This window comes from Aethalodelphis obliquidens, unplaced genomic scaffold (genome assembly GCF_003676395.1).
Source record: "Aethalodelphis obliquidens isolate GAN/ISIS:26980383/991018 unplaced genomic scaffold, ASM367639v1 scaffold1, whole genome shotgun sequence".
In the NCBI taxonomy this organism is placed as follows: domain Eukaryota; kingdom Metazoa; phylum Chordata; class Mammalia; order Artiodactyla; family Delphinidae; genus Aethalodelphis; species Aethalodelphis obliquidens.
In genome coordinates, this window is record NW_020837945.1 from 74,526,602 (window position 1) to 74,542,210 (window position 15,609).

Here is a 15,609-nt window from a genome sequence, read left to right on the forward strand (position 1 = left end):
GAAATACCATGCTGTTACCTCATCACCAACCAATGAGAAGAATGTCCATGAGCTGATCATGCACCTGCAACCCTCACCCCTAATGTTGCCTTTAAAAACCCTCTCTGAAAGCTATCGGGGAGTTCAGGTCTTCTGAGCATGAGCTGCCCGTTCTTGCTTGGGACCCTGCAATAAATGCTGTACTTTCCTTCACCACCACCCGGTGTAAGTAGACTGGCTTTGCTGCACATCGGGCGGGCAGACTCAAGTTTGGTTCTTCACCTGTGAGGGAAGAAGTTGAACTCCCAGCTCTGGCATGCTTTCTGTAAGCCATTGCCTCTCCCTGCCACCCTATCCCACCACTACCACTCCACATGCACACACAGAAAAAGGCTTTAGGAATGCAAAAAGGAGTGGGATATCTATCACTCAGCAGAGTGTAGTAAGAGGGAATTTTCCAGCCTCCATCTGCCTGGGACAGTTTTCAGATAGGAGAACGGACCAGATTCAGGACAGGAACGAATCAGGTGTATTCCAGTGGTGTGGAAAGAATCCTGAACTGACTTGTCTTCTGATGTTTCTGGATGGCGGCATGGAAGGTACAGTGAGGCATGGTGGGCAGGGCAGCGCCTCCTTCTTAGAACATACTCCCAAGCCTGTACATGGACATGGGCTTATAGTCCTCCTATGCACAGCCCATCCGGCCCCATAATGGAGCCCGGGACCACACACTGGCACTGGAAGGGCCCCACGAGACTCAGACCAACTCTGTCCTTTGGCAAGGCCAACCTGATACCAGAGCACTGAGGGGCTTGCCCAAGCAAGGGTGGAGGTGAGATCAGCGTGAGCGCTGCACTGTAACCACGCCTTGCTGGACAAACACACAGTACCTTGGCTTCAAATGCCAAGGGAAAGTTTCAAATGCAAAAGGCTTAAAACAGGGGAAAGTAATTTACGTTAGAAGTCTGAATAGGAGAGTGGCCACTGTTGCAGGAGGTGATCCTGGGAGGGAGCACAGGTGGGCTGTGGGATGCCGGAAACGTTCAGGTTCTTGACCTGAGGGATACAAGGGTGTGGCAGTTTCCATCCAGCTGGACAGGCGACACACGTACGTTATATTTCAATAAGAAAGTATTTGTAACAAATGAATGAAAAGAGAGAGGAAAGGAAGCATGTGGCCCAGACACTGTGCTGGGCAGCCCCCAGTAGGTGAAGAGGGCAGTGTGTCCGGCACCCCAGCTGTGCCCCTGGGAGGGGCTGAGGGCCGGTCGCCTGCGTGTGTTGTCAGAGCTAACAGCCGGGCCTCCGAGTGCACTGTCTCCTCTGTGTACACAGGGTGTTAGGCCAGGCTCCACCGAGCTGCACTTCATGGTGACAAAGACAACAATGCCACCATCTCGTAACTGTCAACAGCATCGCTGTGCTCAGGGCTTTGTTCCAATATTTGCGGAGGCAGAAGGGCCGGGTCGCCTTTACGATATTGACTTAGATTCATCACTTACCAGAGAAAGCAGAGCGCCCAGGCCTGCTGGCTCGCTGCTGAGGCCTTTGGGACGTGCGTGACCTTAGGCAGAATGTGCGGGGTCTTAGAAAACCGACCCGCTTGGCTGTTGTCACTCTTATCTTCCCTGTGGACCTGGGGGTCAGGAGTCACAAATTTCCAGATTGCCGATCAAGATTCTCTCAAGTCCTCTATAATCCACCCTGCCAGATTTGCAGAGGGAGCTGGGGAAGCTGAAGCAGAACGTTTACATCTTGAACTGAAGATTTCGGGAAATGGCATTAGAAAGCTTTTCATGAGGAAGTTTTCTTATTTTATAGGAAAAGGAACTTATTTTTTTTTCTTAACTGGATTAAACTCTATAAATGCCAAATATCTTAGCCTCTAGCTCGGGGTTTTATGGCTCCCAATCATTTCTGAGTGAGACACTTCACCACTGACAAATACGAGAGACCACTTTCCAGAAACTCGTGTTGCCAGGGGAAGCTCCCCGCTCCCCTTTGTGAGTCCCGGGCCTCAGCGTCCCACCCTGACCTGTGACCTCCGGGCTCCCGGCCTCGCTGTCAGCGGGAGAAAGCGAGGGGCCAGCCTGCGTCAGCTGGACAAACGAGGGCCTGGCAACACGGCCTTGGGCTCTGCTCTCCGCGAGGAGCTGACCCCTCGCAGCAGGTGCCCTGTCCCCAGGGCAGCCTTGCTGTCCGGTCAGGTGGCAAGAAGCTCAGGCATCTCTGCTGTCTGAGAGGGTTTCTCTTCTTCCCGTTTTATGAGAAGAGCTCTGCCGAGACTCCGTGCCCTGCCCTCTCTCTGTCTCCAGGGCCCACACATTCAGCGAGCCCCCCGGTAGCCATTCATTTAGCCAGTTTCCTGGGCCACAGCGTCCCCTGGGGACCCCACTTTGGTGGGCAGCAGCGGAACAAGACGCCCTGCTGTTTCCCTTCCCTTTTAATTACACGGGGACAAGCTTCCTTGGGCTGACTTTGGGAGGCAAGCCCCGGGCCAGCCTGGCTGCCCTCCACGAAACAATGCACACATGTTCCAGAGAATTCCCTTCTCGCCTAATCCGGGCTAGGAAGAAAAGGGCTTTTCTTCTTGTTGTCAAAGGGGGTCTTCGATGCTAAGATTCCATTTTGTGTCTCAAGTCATGTCACGGGACTTCTGCCTCGGCCTTGCTGCCTGCTCTTTAGAAATGAAAGACACAGTCCGTGCTTCACCTCAGGACAAGTCCCCCTCCCCTTCCCCGAAAATACAGGGGCTGGGGGCCAAGAGAAGCGGGAAAATCTTCCAGCTCCCACTGTTCCTTTCTTACCCAGGCAACCTCAGCTTTTTGGACTATTTGCCCAAAGGATGAGTGGGGAGGGCTGGGCCTCACCTGCTGATCTCAAGGGTCATGAATATTCTTATAATCCCCTGGAAAGAAGGGCCCTTTCATTAGAGAAGCAGATTCCTCTGCCTCTCCGCTCCACAGCCTCTGGGGCCCAGCTGGCTTCTCCAGATTTTCCTAAGGCCTGGCTATGCTGCTTTCCATCGCGAGTCCACGCCCCTATTTTATAGATGAAATAAAGGAAATAACAGCAAAGAAGTTACAGACACGCAACCTGTGCTTAGAAAGGAGCTGGGTTCAGTACCCAGAGGAGAACAAACTTCCTGCATCACTGGTAGCTACAGGCACTTATATGTTTACACTTTACCTTGTTTGGCAAAAGGATTGGAGGTAGCTTTTGGAAATACCCATGAAAATTCAGAGGAAGAAATCAAAGATAAGTGCAGGGGGAGTGGCAGAATGAAATCAAGGCAGAGTAAAATAGGTTTAGACATGTAAATGTAAGTTTCCATTTGTGAGCCAGGCTCAGGCTAAGCTGAGAATGTAGCTTCCGGCTTCCTAGAAGCCAAAGAAAAAGGAGAAAAGTGGTGGATAGAAGGTCAGAGCACACCAGTCTCTCAAGGGAAGCACAGTTCTCCTTGAATCTGAGGCCTGAGACTCCCCGCCCAAGGCCCCCAGGAATGGTGAAATGGTGAGTCCTCAAATAAACAAAAACACTAGGTACTTCATTAAAAACATCATCTCTGATGTAACAGTTTCCTTAAGTTGTGCTTTAAAATGGTTGAACTTGCAACTCACACAGCAATGATAATTGACATTCACTAGACTCCCATCTAACCTTTGTATTTAAAATATATCCTGAATTCAGGCTAAGAAACTAAGAAATAATTCTCATGGGGATTGCATTGCGGCAGATATTTTAAACAAAGGCTCTGATCCTATCGCTAAGCCTCATAGTACAAAGCAATGATTTTCAAAGTTTTAATCTCTTAGAAAGTTATCGTACACCCCAAAGTTTTTGTTGACATGGGTTTATGTCGATTGATATTTACTATTGGATATAATAGTTGATACTGATATATTCAAAACTGAAACTGAGAAATATTTAAAATACTCATTAATAAATTTTTTAAAATAAAATGATTCCATGTTAATATAAAATACATTTCTTATGAAAAACAAAAGAGTGTGATAACACGAGTAGCTATTTTTTTTTAATTTATTTATTTTTGGCTGTGTTGGTTCTTCATTGCTGCATGTGGGCTTCTCATTGCGGTGGCTTCTCTTGTTGCGGAGCACGGGCTCTAGGCACGCGGGCTTCAGTAGTTTTGGCACGCGGGCTCAGCAGCTGTGGCACACGGGCTTAGTTGCTCCGTGGCATGTGGGATCCTCCCGGACCAGGGATCGAACCCGTGTCTGCTGCACTGGCAGGTGGACTCTCAACCACTGTGCCACCAGGGAAGCCCACAAGTAGCTTAAAAAAATTTTTTTTTTTGCAATTCTCTTTAGTGTCTGGCTTGATAGAAGATAGATGGATTCTTCTATCTGCTTCTGCATTCAATCTGTTGCAATATGTTGCTTTGGTTAAGGAGGTGAAGAAAACCTGGTCTCTCACAGTAATGGGATGAGAAAAAACAAGAAGAATGGAATAGCCTTTCCAGGTAATTGTGCAGCTTCTTTGATGCTACACAAACACTTGACACGTCAGTAAACTTATCCTCTATGACGTAAAATCCCTTGGTCTACCTCCTGCTTGGAGAGGACCTTTCCTCATGCCTGATCTGGACCCATTATGCACTAGCCGTTCAGAAAATATTGGTTTCCTTGGTTATGCAGATCTTCCAACCGACACATTTCTTTTTACAATATGAAAAAAATCACATTCATGAATATCATCTTCCATCTCATCAGAAAAATACTGAGAAGTTGTCAAGCTCATTTTGTTTTTCCAAATTCTCATTTTTGCTTAAATGTGTAAGTTTTACCATTGGTAACCAATACAACAGAGGTGTTTTCCTTAAAGTGGCAGGTTCACTCTTAGTTTTGAGAAAATGTCTGCTTTATGAGTCAGTTTGAATTACCATAGTTGATTAGTCATTCTTTTAAGCAAAGTGGTGTTCCTTGAAAGAAATGACAGTTTAGGTCATATATCAAATAATTGCACGAGTACTTTTTATCAAGATGACTGTGATATTTTGGGTTACAAAGGGTTTTATGTGACACTCCTACTTTGTCAGACTATTAAAAAAGCATGTACTTAAGGGCTGAGGTTTAACAAAACTAAAAATCGATAAAATACATTAATATCATAGCAATACGAATTAATAAAATAAATGAATAATTTTTACTGTTTCATCAAGCCATTCTTTAAGTAAAACTAGTTGTTTGTTTTAAACTGTGAGCGCATGGCGGTAAAGATGACACAACGCTCATCAGCACAGGCTGTGCCACTGTCTTGATTCATGCTAGGCAGTGTTACCCATGGCTGTTTTTGCAGAGCCAGTGAATGTCAACATAGTGAAAAGGGGAAATAAAATATCAGTGTTATTATAAAATCATTTTGACCTTGCTGAGTACTGACAGGGTCTTGAGTACCCCCGGGGTCCCACCCTTACCAACTAACTGCTGGTGTAGAGGAAGACTTGGCATCTAAGATGGCAGGTACTCTAGGAGAGACTCCAGATGCCAAAAAAGGAAAAGGCAAGGATTTCTTTCTGAAAATGTTCTATATTTTGAGTACAGCTCTGAGAGCTAAAGGAATCAGAAATGCATCCTGTGTTTCTAATGTGATAAATATTTCAGAAGTTTAGTGCTAGAATCAAGTTATTTCATTAAGGTTAGATAAATGCTTAATATAAGCCAATAACTGAATTCTACTCATTTCATCACAATATCTTATCTACCATACTGATATATTTTAAACATTAAATGAGATAATAGCTCTGAAAGCTGTATACCAATTCAGGGCAGTTTTATTTAGAAAAGGCAGTTTTATATAAAAATAGAATCACTTATGGTTACCAAGGGGGGGGGCAGGAGGGATAAATTGGGAGATTGGGATTGACATATACACAGTACTATATATAAAATAGATAACTAATAAGGACCTACTGTATAGCACAGGGAACTCAATACTCTGTAATGATCTATATGGGAAAAGAATCTAAAAAAGAGTGGATATATTTATATGTATAACTGATTCACTTTGCTGTACAGCAGAAACTAACACAACATTGTAAATCAACTATACTCCAATAAAAATTAATTATAAAAAAATAGAATCAAAGTTTTTACAAATGTCAGCATTAGAAGGACCTTTAGTGAACAGCCAATCAAACCCTTTTATTTTATCAACAAGGAAATTAAGACTAAAGTTGCAAAGGACCTTCCAAATCACAGCAAATCCTGGGCCAATTTTTTGCCAGTTGAAGTGAAAAGTTAATTATTTATCCCAGATAGCAAATGAAAAAAGAGATGACACTCACACGCTCACAAACACATAAACCTGAATAAACATATAGCAGTGAGCATTACCTTATACGTAACTCAACGTCTATATACTGTACGTTTTACAGACGTGAACAGTTCACTCACTTGAACAGTTTTTCAATGTTTGTTATGTGCCAGATGCTGTGCTAGATGTTAGGGATAAGATCTATGATACCCAGTGTCTGCCCTTAAAGACCTTTCACTCTTGTGAAGAAATGTATGTAAAGCGGCAGTCCCAGGACACGATGCTGTGTTAGGACAGGCAGATGCGTGGGGCGCTAATGGAAAAGCAGCCAGTTCAGGTGGGAGTCGGGAAGGAAGGGAGGGGTCACAAAAGTTACCCAGAGGAGGTGGTGCTGGATCAGGGTCCCCATGGATGGACGAAGGTTATCAGAGCAAGTGTGTGTGCAGGAAGGTCTGTGGCTCTTGATATGGATGTGGGCTGAGGGGATGGTTGGAACTGCTATCAGAGAAATGGGCTATGTGCTAAAGAGTTTGAACTTTATTTGCAAGTTATCTGGAGACAGTTTTAATCAAAAACGGTCACATTTGCATTTTAGAGTCTTCTTTCTGGCAAGAGTGTAAGGGATACTTAAGATAGAAATGAAAATGAAGGCATGTGGCAGGAAGAGAGGTGAGCCATGGGGCCATCTGAGGTGTGCAGAGACAGGAGGATGAGCACCGAAGATACTAAGATCAAAACTGTAGACATTGGTGACTGGGTTTGGTGCTTGTATCAGGGACAGGGAGACTCCTAGGTGTCTTTCTTGGTAGCTATTACAGTGCCTGTCACCAAAATAGTGAGATCTGGAGAAGGGAGAGGTTTAAAATGGAGAAAGGGGCGGCTGCACTTCGGACAGGTTGGGTGTAAGACACCTAGGGCACATGCAAGTAGGGAGCTGGAGCTGGGGTTTGGAGTGTGGGGACAGGAACAGGATGGAGCTGGAGAGTTGAGAGTCACAAGCAAATGTGGCTGGGGGTCAACCAGCCAGGAGGAAGAGAAGACAGAAAAGGAGAGTGCTGAGGGAGCGCTCCAGGAAAGGCCCGCACTTGGGAAGCTCTGTGGACAGTCCTGACGATCAGCAACCATTGTGTGATAAGAACGAAGACCAGGAGAAAGTGGGGTCACAAAATTACAGAAGTCAAAGAAGTACGAGTTGAGAGAGAGAGAGAACGCATGTCACAAAGTATTAAATGGCCTTCATGGACCAAAGTAAGTAGAGCAGCGTTTGGGGACATTAGCAGCACGGAAGTCACTGGGGGCCTCCGAGAGGGGCGGTTGGCCGAGGGGCAGTGGTGGGAGCAGCAAGGACGTGGGGAGGGAGGCCCAGCTGACAAAGGAAATGCCAGCTTGGAGCTTGGAGTGAGCTGTAGATTGAGTACAGGGTGATCTCTCTTCCAAGGCACTTGGCTGAGAATGAAAGAGTGCATGCTTTACAGATATACGGGGTTTACTGAAGATACCAATTTACTTCTAGATCCTGGGATTCAAGGACATTTTAAAAGTTCATTGGCTTTATTTCCAAATGACTCTCTCCAGAAGTACCCAGAAGACAGTAAAGTGGCGGTATAAAATGAAGACAAAGGAAAACCCATTCAAACTGAAAAATGTCAAAGTAGCTCACGTGAGCAACCATACGGAATAAGATGCCAACGATCCAACTTTCCTCGTACTCACGTGGTAAAGCATGGCCTGGCGGCAGGGCTAGCAGGACACAGCGAGCCAGTCCCTTTGCTGCCCACCATGAACATAAGGATTCACACAACTCTCCCTGTGCCCTCTCAGGCAGCCTATCCATAGCTATTTAAAAAAAATTTTTTTTTTCATTTATTTATTTATTTTTTGGCTGCATTGGGTCTTCGTTGCTGCGTGCAGGCTTTCTCTAGTTGTCACAAGCGGGGGCTACTCTTCATTGCCGTGCATGGGCTTCTCACTGTGGTGGCTTCTCTTGTTGGGAACACGGGCTCTAGGCGCACGGGCTCAGCAGTTGTAGCACGCGGACTCAGCAGTTGTGGCACGTGGGCTCAGTTGCTCCGTGGCATGTGGGATCTTCCCGGACCGGGGCTCAAACCTGTGTCCCCTGCATCGGCAGGCGGATTCTTAACGCGGCGCCACCAGGAAAGTTCCTCCATAGTCTTTTTAAAAACCTACTTTGTGTCAGGTCTTTGTCCTCCCCTGTTCCAGCGCATATTAAGCCCCTGCCCTTCCCTCTGGCAGGGAGGGGCTGCTGGGTGTGAGGTGTTTCCTTGGAAGTCAGGAGCAACCCAAGACTGGGCTGCCTGGTTCCCAGGGATTTGCGTGTGGTGAGGTGTGGCACTGAGCCCGAGAAACAGAAAAATATTCTATCTGCAAACATTCCCGAGGGGGCTGGAACTCTCTTATCTACAGCTCCCAGATGCCAGCCTTCTGAAGTCACAACCTCTCAAACTTCTCTGACGTCCTTTGCCGACAGCAAATTCTTCCTCAGGCTTCCTACTAATAAGCAATGCAGGCTATTTCCAGTAGAGAAACAGTTTACAGCACCGTGCAGTGGTTAAGTGCACCGACGAGGGGACAGAGTGCCAGGGTGCAAATCCCAGCTTTGCCACTTGCAAGCTAAGTAGACTGACAGCTTGAACAACTCAGAGATGTCATTTTTTTTTTTCCATCTGTAAAAGGGGAAAATACCAGTACCTACCTCTCAGGGTTGTGGAAACCAACACACAGGTTAAGTGCTTACAACAGTGCCTGACACATAATAAGCACTCAATAAATGTTGGTATCATTATTTAGAAGGATTTAGGAGAGAAACACCTTGTACCCGGTTTGGAGGCAAATATGATGCCTTTCACTTAAAAGAGAACGTAATCTGGAAAGTGTCCTGCTTGACTTACTTGGACCAGGAGACACTTTTCCTCGGTGTTGGGAGAACATCTTTAGATGCCAAGTTTAATCAGTGGTAGGAACTTTGGGACCATCCTGGAAGAAGAAGGGGCTCTGATAAGGTCACTCATCACATGAACGCAGAGCATGATTAGAAGCATGGCCCTTTGGCTTCATGGCCTGTGCTCTGCCTTTGCTCTCCTGTAGATAAAACACATAGGTTTCAAACCCTGTATGTGTGTGCTTGTCAGGGCCTTGCCCTTCTCAGCAGTGGTCTTCCTCCTGGTAGAGTTTCTCCAACTAGATTTCTTTTTCTGGAAACAGCGATGAATTCTTGGTTACAAATCCAGGATAAACACACACACACACTACACAATAGACTCTCCTTTTTGAAAAAAGCACCCTTTAGTTAGTGAGCTTATTTTATTCAAGCTGCACCACAAATACAAAATAATTACCAAAATTCTGGGCTACCTCCTCCTCAATAAACCTTAAAAACAAATGTGCTCTGGGGGCTTCCCTGGTGGCGCAGTGGTTGAGAGTCCGCCTGCCGATGCAGGGGACACGGGTTCGTGCCCCGGTCCGGGAGGATCCCACATGCCGCGGAGCGGCTGGGCCCGTGAGCCATGGCCGCTGAGCCTGCGCGTCTGGAGCCTGTGCTCCGCGGCGGGAGAGGCCACGGCAGTGAGAGGCCCGCGTACCACAAAAAAAAATAAATACATTAAAAAAAAAAATAAATGTGCTCTGAATACTCAGAATTCACTTAAACTATGAAAAACTAGCATGACAAGTGCCATTTTCCCCGGCTGAGGTTCACCAGGGTGACCTTCAGAACCTGAAAAACTTTGATGTTTAGAGCAAAAGACTTATGTAAGTACGTGCATCTCATTCAATTGGGGTTTTCCCTTAGCAAGGACTTGCCCGATGTGCCGGAAGTAGGGCATCCAGTTCTCCCTTTATGAACATACCCCCAGTTTTGCCAAGCAGCTCACAACATGCAAAGGAACCGCCAAGGCAGGAGAGCTGAGGAGGTGAGGGAAAAGGCTGTTAGCACACGGCCAGCCCATCCAATACCTGCCCTTTGTTCCAGGCTCTGCACTCAAACCTTCCTGGAATCCCAGAAAGACTTGGCCAACAAGCCAGCCTCGGAACTTCAGGCAGCCTCTCTGAGCCAGAGTTTACGTACGGTAAAATTTTCCCTTCAGTCCAGCCTCATCATTAGTGAAGCTAGAGCTCTAGGTATATAAATGAAGCTAAAAATCTATGCATCTCTAAGAATGAGCAGAAATCATATTATTTGCAGAAGCCCTAGTAATACTGTCACTCAAATCCATGGAGGCCAGAGGTGAGAAGAAAGTTACCATTTAAATCAGGTTTCAAACGGTGACCCATGGGTGGGCAGTGTGTTACAGATGTTTCTGTCGGACTCACACACTGTTTAAAAGATTCTTAAAATCAGCTGCTAATATTTAAAAGGCAGGAGGTTTCATGATTATCCAGATCCCCAACTTCTTTTACAAATGACTGAGGCATGGGCTTCCCTGGTGGCGCAGTGGTTGAGAATCCACCTGCCGATGCAGGGGACACGGGTTCGTGCCCCGGTCTGGGAAGATCCCACATGCCGCGGAGTGGCTGGGCCCGTGAGCCATGGCCGCGGAGCCTGCGCGTCCGGAGCCTGTGCTCCTCAACGGGAGAGGCCACAACACTGAGAGGCCCGCGTACCACAAAAAAAACCAAAACAAAACAGAAAAAACACAAATGACTGAGGCATTACATTTGTGGCCCCTGATTTAAATCTTCATGGAACAGAAGCAATACTTCCCTTGGGAGTCAGGAGGCAAGGGTTCTAGCTCGACCACTAATTGAACAAATTGCTTCTTCTCTCTGGGTCTCCTTTCTTTCTTTCTTTCTTTCTTTCTTTTTTTTAATAACAAAACAAGAGCTATCATTGTTCTAAAACTATAATTCACTTTCTAGATAAGCAAAGCAAGTCCAAGGGTAAAAAAATGATACAACTCCTCTAGAAATCACACCATACTCTGTACAGTTAGCTAGGTGGTAGAAGGTTTTAAAAATGTTTCTGTATATATATATATATATATATATATATATATATACACACATACACACATACATACATATAACTGGTAACACAAAAGATTATCCAAACTATAGGCATCGGTATAAAAGCCATGGTAACTCAGAAAGAGGAAGCTATTTTTAAAGGAAGAAGTGCTCTGTCTCATACGGGAAGATGGAAGCTGCCCACCACCAGATGCTGAACATGCAGACGTGCCGTGTATCCATCTGCCATGGAAATTTCCTTATTTCCACATTCTCATCTTGTAGTTTTGAGGGTGAGCATGCCACGCCTCGGCCGTGGAGGCTTTCTGCTCCAGTGGCTTCAGACAAAGTTACCATTAACTCCCCAACCTGCAAAAAAATTATTTGACACAAAGGATTCCAAAATGTCCTCCTCTCCCCCTACAAGCCCACAAACAAATGGTACAGGAATGAGGTCAGAAAGGAATCCCCCGCCTACCAGGCCCCTGAATTCATTTACCTACCTCAGAGCCCATTCAGGGGAAGGGGTGGGACCGGGAACAAGAGACCCTCGGAGGCCAAGTGGAGTTTGGGGGTCGAGCGCTACATTACAAGATCTGACAGGCCTTTGCCAGCCTTCAGCTTCTTTGTGTCTCTCACATAATAGAGAAACACAAACTGAGCAGCACACGATCTGTGGTTACACCCTTGGACAGAGCGCACTCTTTGCAAATGCTAATAGTATTGTAGCATCCTGTCACCCGGGAACACAAAAAAAGGATGTTGATTTTCACATGAACCAGAACAGGCCCATTGTACACAAGTTGGTGACCAACTTGTAGTATCTGCACATCAAAAGCCCAGCCAATCATAGGGTACACAGCTGGCAAACCACACCAACCCGGGCGCCTGTCCCAGAGAACGAGATCCTAATGCCCCGTCCACCGCTACGGTGACAAAACATAGTGCTTTTGACGTGAATGGGCCCACAGTCTCAGGATCCTGATTTAGCAATTAGTATAATTAGTAAGAATGTAAGTGTCTCAGATATTTAAAGAGAGAAATCTGAATGTATGAAAATGGGCGTGGCTTCGTGCTCTTGCTGAGAGCCTTCGGTACGGCAGAAGCAGCAGAGGGCAGGGATATTCAACTAGGCACTCATACTAGGGGGGATCTGATACTGCACTAGAGGAACTCACGAGAATGTTGGCAGGGAAGTATTTATTATCTATTCCTATCCTAAGGGTCCTGGGAAACTAGAAACTCTCAGGGCAAGAAAATTAAATAAAGAATATAAATGATATTCCTGAAAATAAACTTAGAGATTGTAAAGGCTTCTGTTAATAGCTTTCCTTTCAAGTGCTCAATTTATTAGAAATCAAAAGGCAGTCAAAATTGGGGAAAATAAAATATTCAATCAAGGTTTTGAAAACTGGGGTAAAAATAATTCTGCATCTTAACAGTTGGGCTAACTCAAAAAGGATCAGAGAATCTGTAGAGGTAAAATGGGGAAATTAACATGATTAACATGTTAAGGGAAAATTGCAGAGTATTCATTTTCACTCCTAAGGTATGGGGTAGACCTGAGGTTAGAAACTCCTTAATCTCAGTATCACCTTGTCCCCCAGGGCCCGGTAGGAAACCATCTCTGCAGGGGTTTCTATTCTTGTGGTGCAACAGAAGTCTCATATAATTAGGGAAAACCATCCTAGGGCATTTCTGTAAAGTTAGCTCAACTTGCACTTTCTAGGTATATCAGTGCCCTAATATACTCATAATTTTATAAATAAATTCATTTTCCTAAAAGTATATTTGAGAGAGAGCACGTTTTAGGAAGTGCGTAGGCTTGTAAGCAGATTTGTTTTCCAATTTAGACCCTGCTAGTCACTGGAATGACCTTGGTTATTTAACTTTTCTGAGCTTATTTTCTCATTTATAAAAATGGAAATAATACTGCCCATGATAATGGATGCATAACATAAGACATACTGGCTCCTTTGCTCTAGATTGCAGTTCTTTTCTTCAAAATTTGAAAGGAAAGTCAAAAACGTTTCACAGGATTAATCCTTGGCAAGATAGGATACTGACCATTAAAAAGGTTTCGGGGGGGTCTCTAGATAGATCCCCAAAGGCTCATGGCCAGCGACAGCACACTGTGTCCTGAGTCCCGCTAAGACCTTTATACAGGCTCTTACTCAGGGTGTGCTGCCACCCCTGCAATGGCTGTGCACCTTTTCTCCCAAAACACATCAAACACCGCCCCCTCGCATTAACGCTGCTCATGGCGGTGGGGAGGCGGGTTCACCATCATTACTGGGCGTGTGCTGTGCTGTGCTGTGTTAAGGTATAGGTGACTCCTGGTTTTCACTACATATACGTTGACGGTAGACAAAAATGATATACATTCGGCACCCAGAGGGATTGGCTGTGAGCCAGGTGTGGTGGCACGTGCCGGTAGTCCCAGCTACTTGGGAGGCTGCGGGTAGGAGGATCGCTTGATCCCATGAGTTCCGCGCTGTAGTGTGCTGTGCCAATCGGGTGTCTGCGCTAAGTTCGGCATCTGTATGGTGACCTCCCGGGAGTGGGGGACCACCAGGTTGCCTAAGGAGGGGTGAAGCGGCTCAGGTCGGAAACGGAGCAGGTCAAAACTCCTGTGATCAGAGGAATTGGTTGTGTACCACTTGGAGCATCATTGGCTGCAAGTGTGAGGACTTTTGACTTAAGCCCTCTAGACAAATACAGTTTTTAATGGAGAAATAGTAAGTATGGCATTTCGTTAATGACTCATGACGACTTCTGTGTTAAGATGTATGGAAAAGAGAGATAAAAACAAAAATGGAACACAAACTAAGGGAGCAGAGAAATGGATAAGTTCATCCCTTAAGAGGTATATTAATTTCAGTATTTCCTGGTAGCTGAAGCAAAGAAACAGGTGAAGTCTTGAGTTCTCTTTGACAGAAGGGAAGCACCATATGCGTTTGTCTGTAGTGGGAAACTTTGCTGGCACTGACTTATCTAGTACTCCTTACTTTAAAGAACTTAAGTGATAACAGAGACATGTCATTAGATTTTACTACTGCAAAAGCTACTGTGTATTTTGTCAAATAGGTGCATCATACAGTATTTGTCTGCGAAAGCCAAGGGCATAATACTAGATAAATTAAGAAGTCGGTAAAGGTAAGTAGTCCATGTAGTACTGCTTTCTGATGATTTGGCCTAATTCTCAGATAAACTTTATCAAAGCAAGAAGATGGAGTTAACCTATTCCCTACATACTTTCTCACAAATGTTAGAGGTCTCACAAGCTTCTGGCAAGTGTTAGATCACGTACACCATGAACATATTTTTTGACAAGTGGATAAAATTCTAATTTCCATGTTGTTGCTATGATTTAGTTACTTCAAGAGTAAGTAGCAGAATGGACATTCTGCTTTGAACTCTAAGGAGTGAAACTTGTATTCTTAACACAACCATAAGATATGCCTCTGTGGAGGCTGCTGACAGTTTCACTGGATCTTCAGTGAGGTCTATGGCCTATATATATATATATATTTTTTTTTAAAGACTTTTTGCATTTTCTCAAATACTTGGATAGGAACCAGGCTACACCTGGGTTAATTAGTTAAAAACAAATAATAAGAATCCTTTACCACAAAGAATAAGGAACTGATTAAAAACATTTAAAAGCTATAGTTACCCCCTATCAGTGACCTGACCCCAAATGAACTTTAACACTGATCCTATAGAATGCGAACAAAACACACAAGAAGGTTTTCAGAGGGCGATCATATACACTCTCTCATTGTCAAGCTGGTAACAACTCTCATTTCAAGATACATATTTAACCCAATGCCTTATGATGTATGTCTTTCTTACCCTTATTTTATAAAACTGTCTTCTTCAGGCTAAAGATCACTCACATTTAAACTGTCCTGGCACTGTTCTGCTTTGCAACCTTTGACAACTTTTGGAGTACCTGTCTTAACTCTTTTAAGTTTTCTACATCTATCAGCTTAGTCTAATATGTGCAGAAATTATGACTTAGTTATCACAAATTGGGTATTTTATTGTTTAAATTTTATTGAAACAATAATTATTATTTTAAAACACATGTTGTAATATAATTAAATAATGCATCTGTATTATTTACAAGCACATGGTAGCTACTTCACTTGGACAAAGATATTAATTCTTCAGCTGAAAGTATTAGAAGAAAACACATAAATTACCCTATTAAATCTTCAGGAAGTAAATGCTTCAAACTTTCTTGACCCATGAAGATTTTGAACTTGAAGTGCACAAAGGATGAAAACAATTTAAAATGCAACCAGTTTGGGGGCCTCAAACTAGGATTGGTCTGTTAACGCTGACAAGTGAAATAACTGCTCATATGACTGAAATATATTCTTCCGT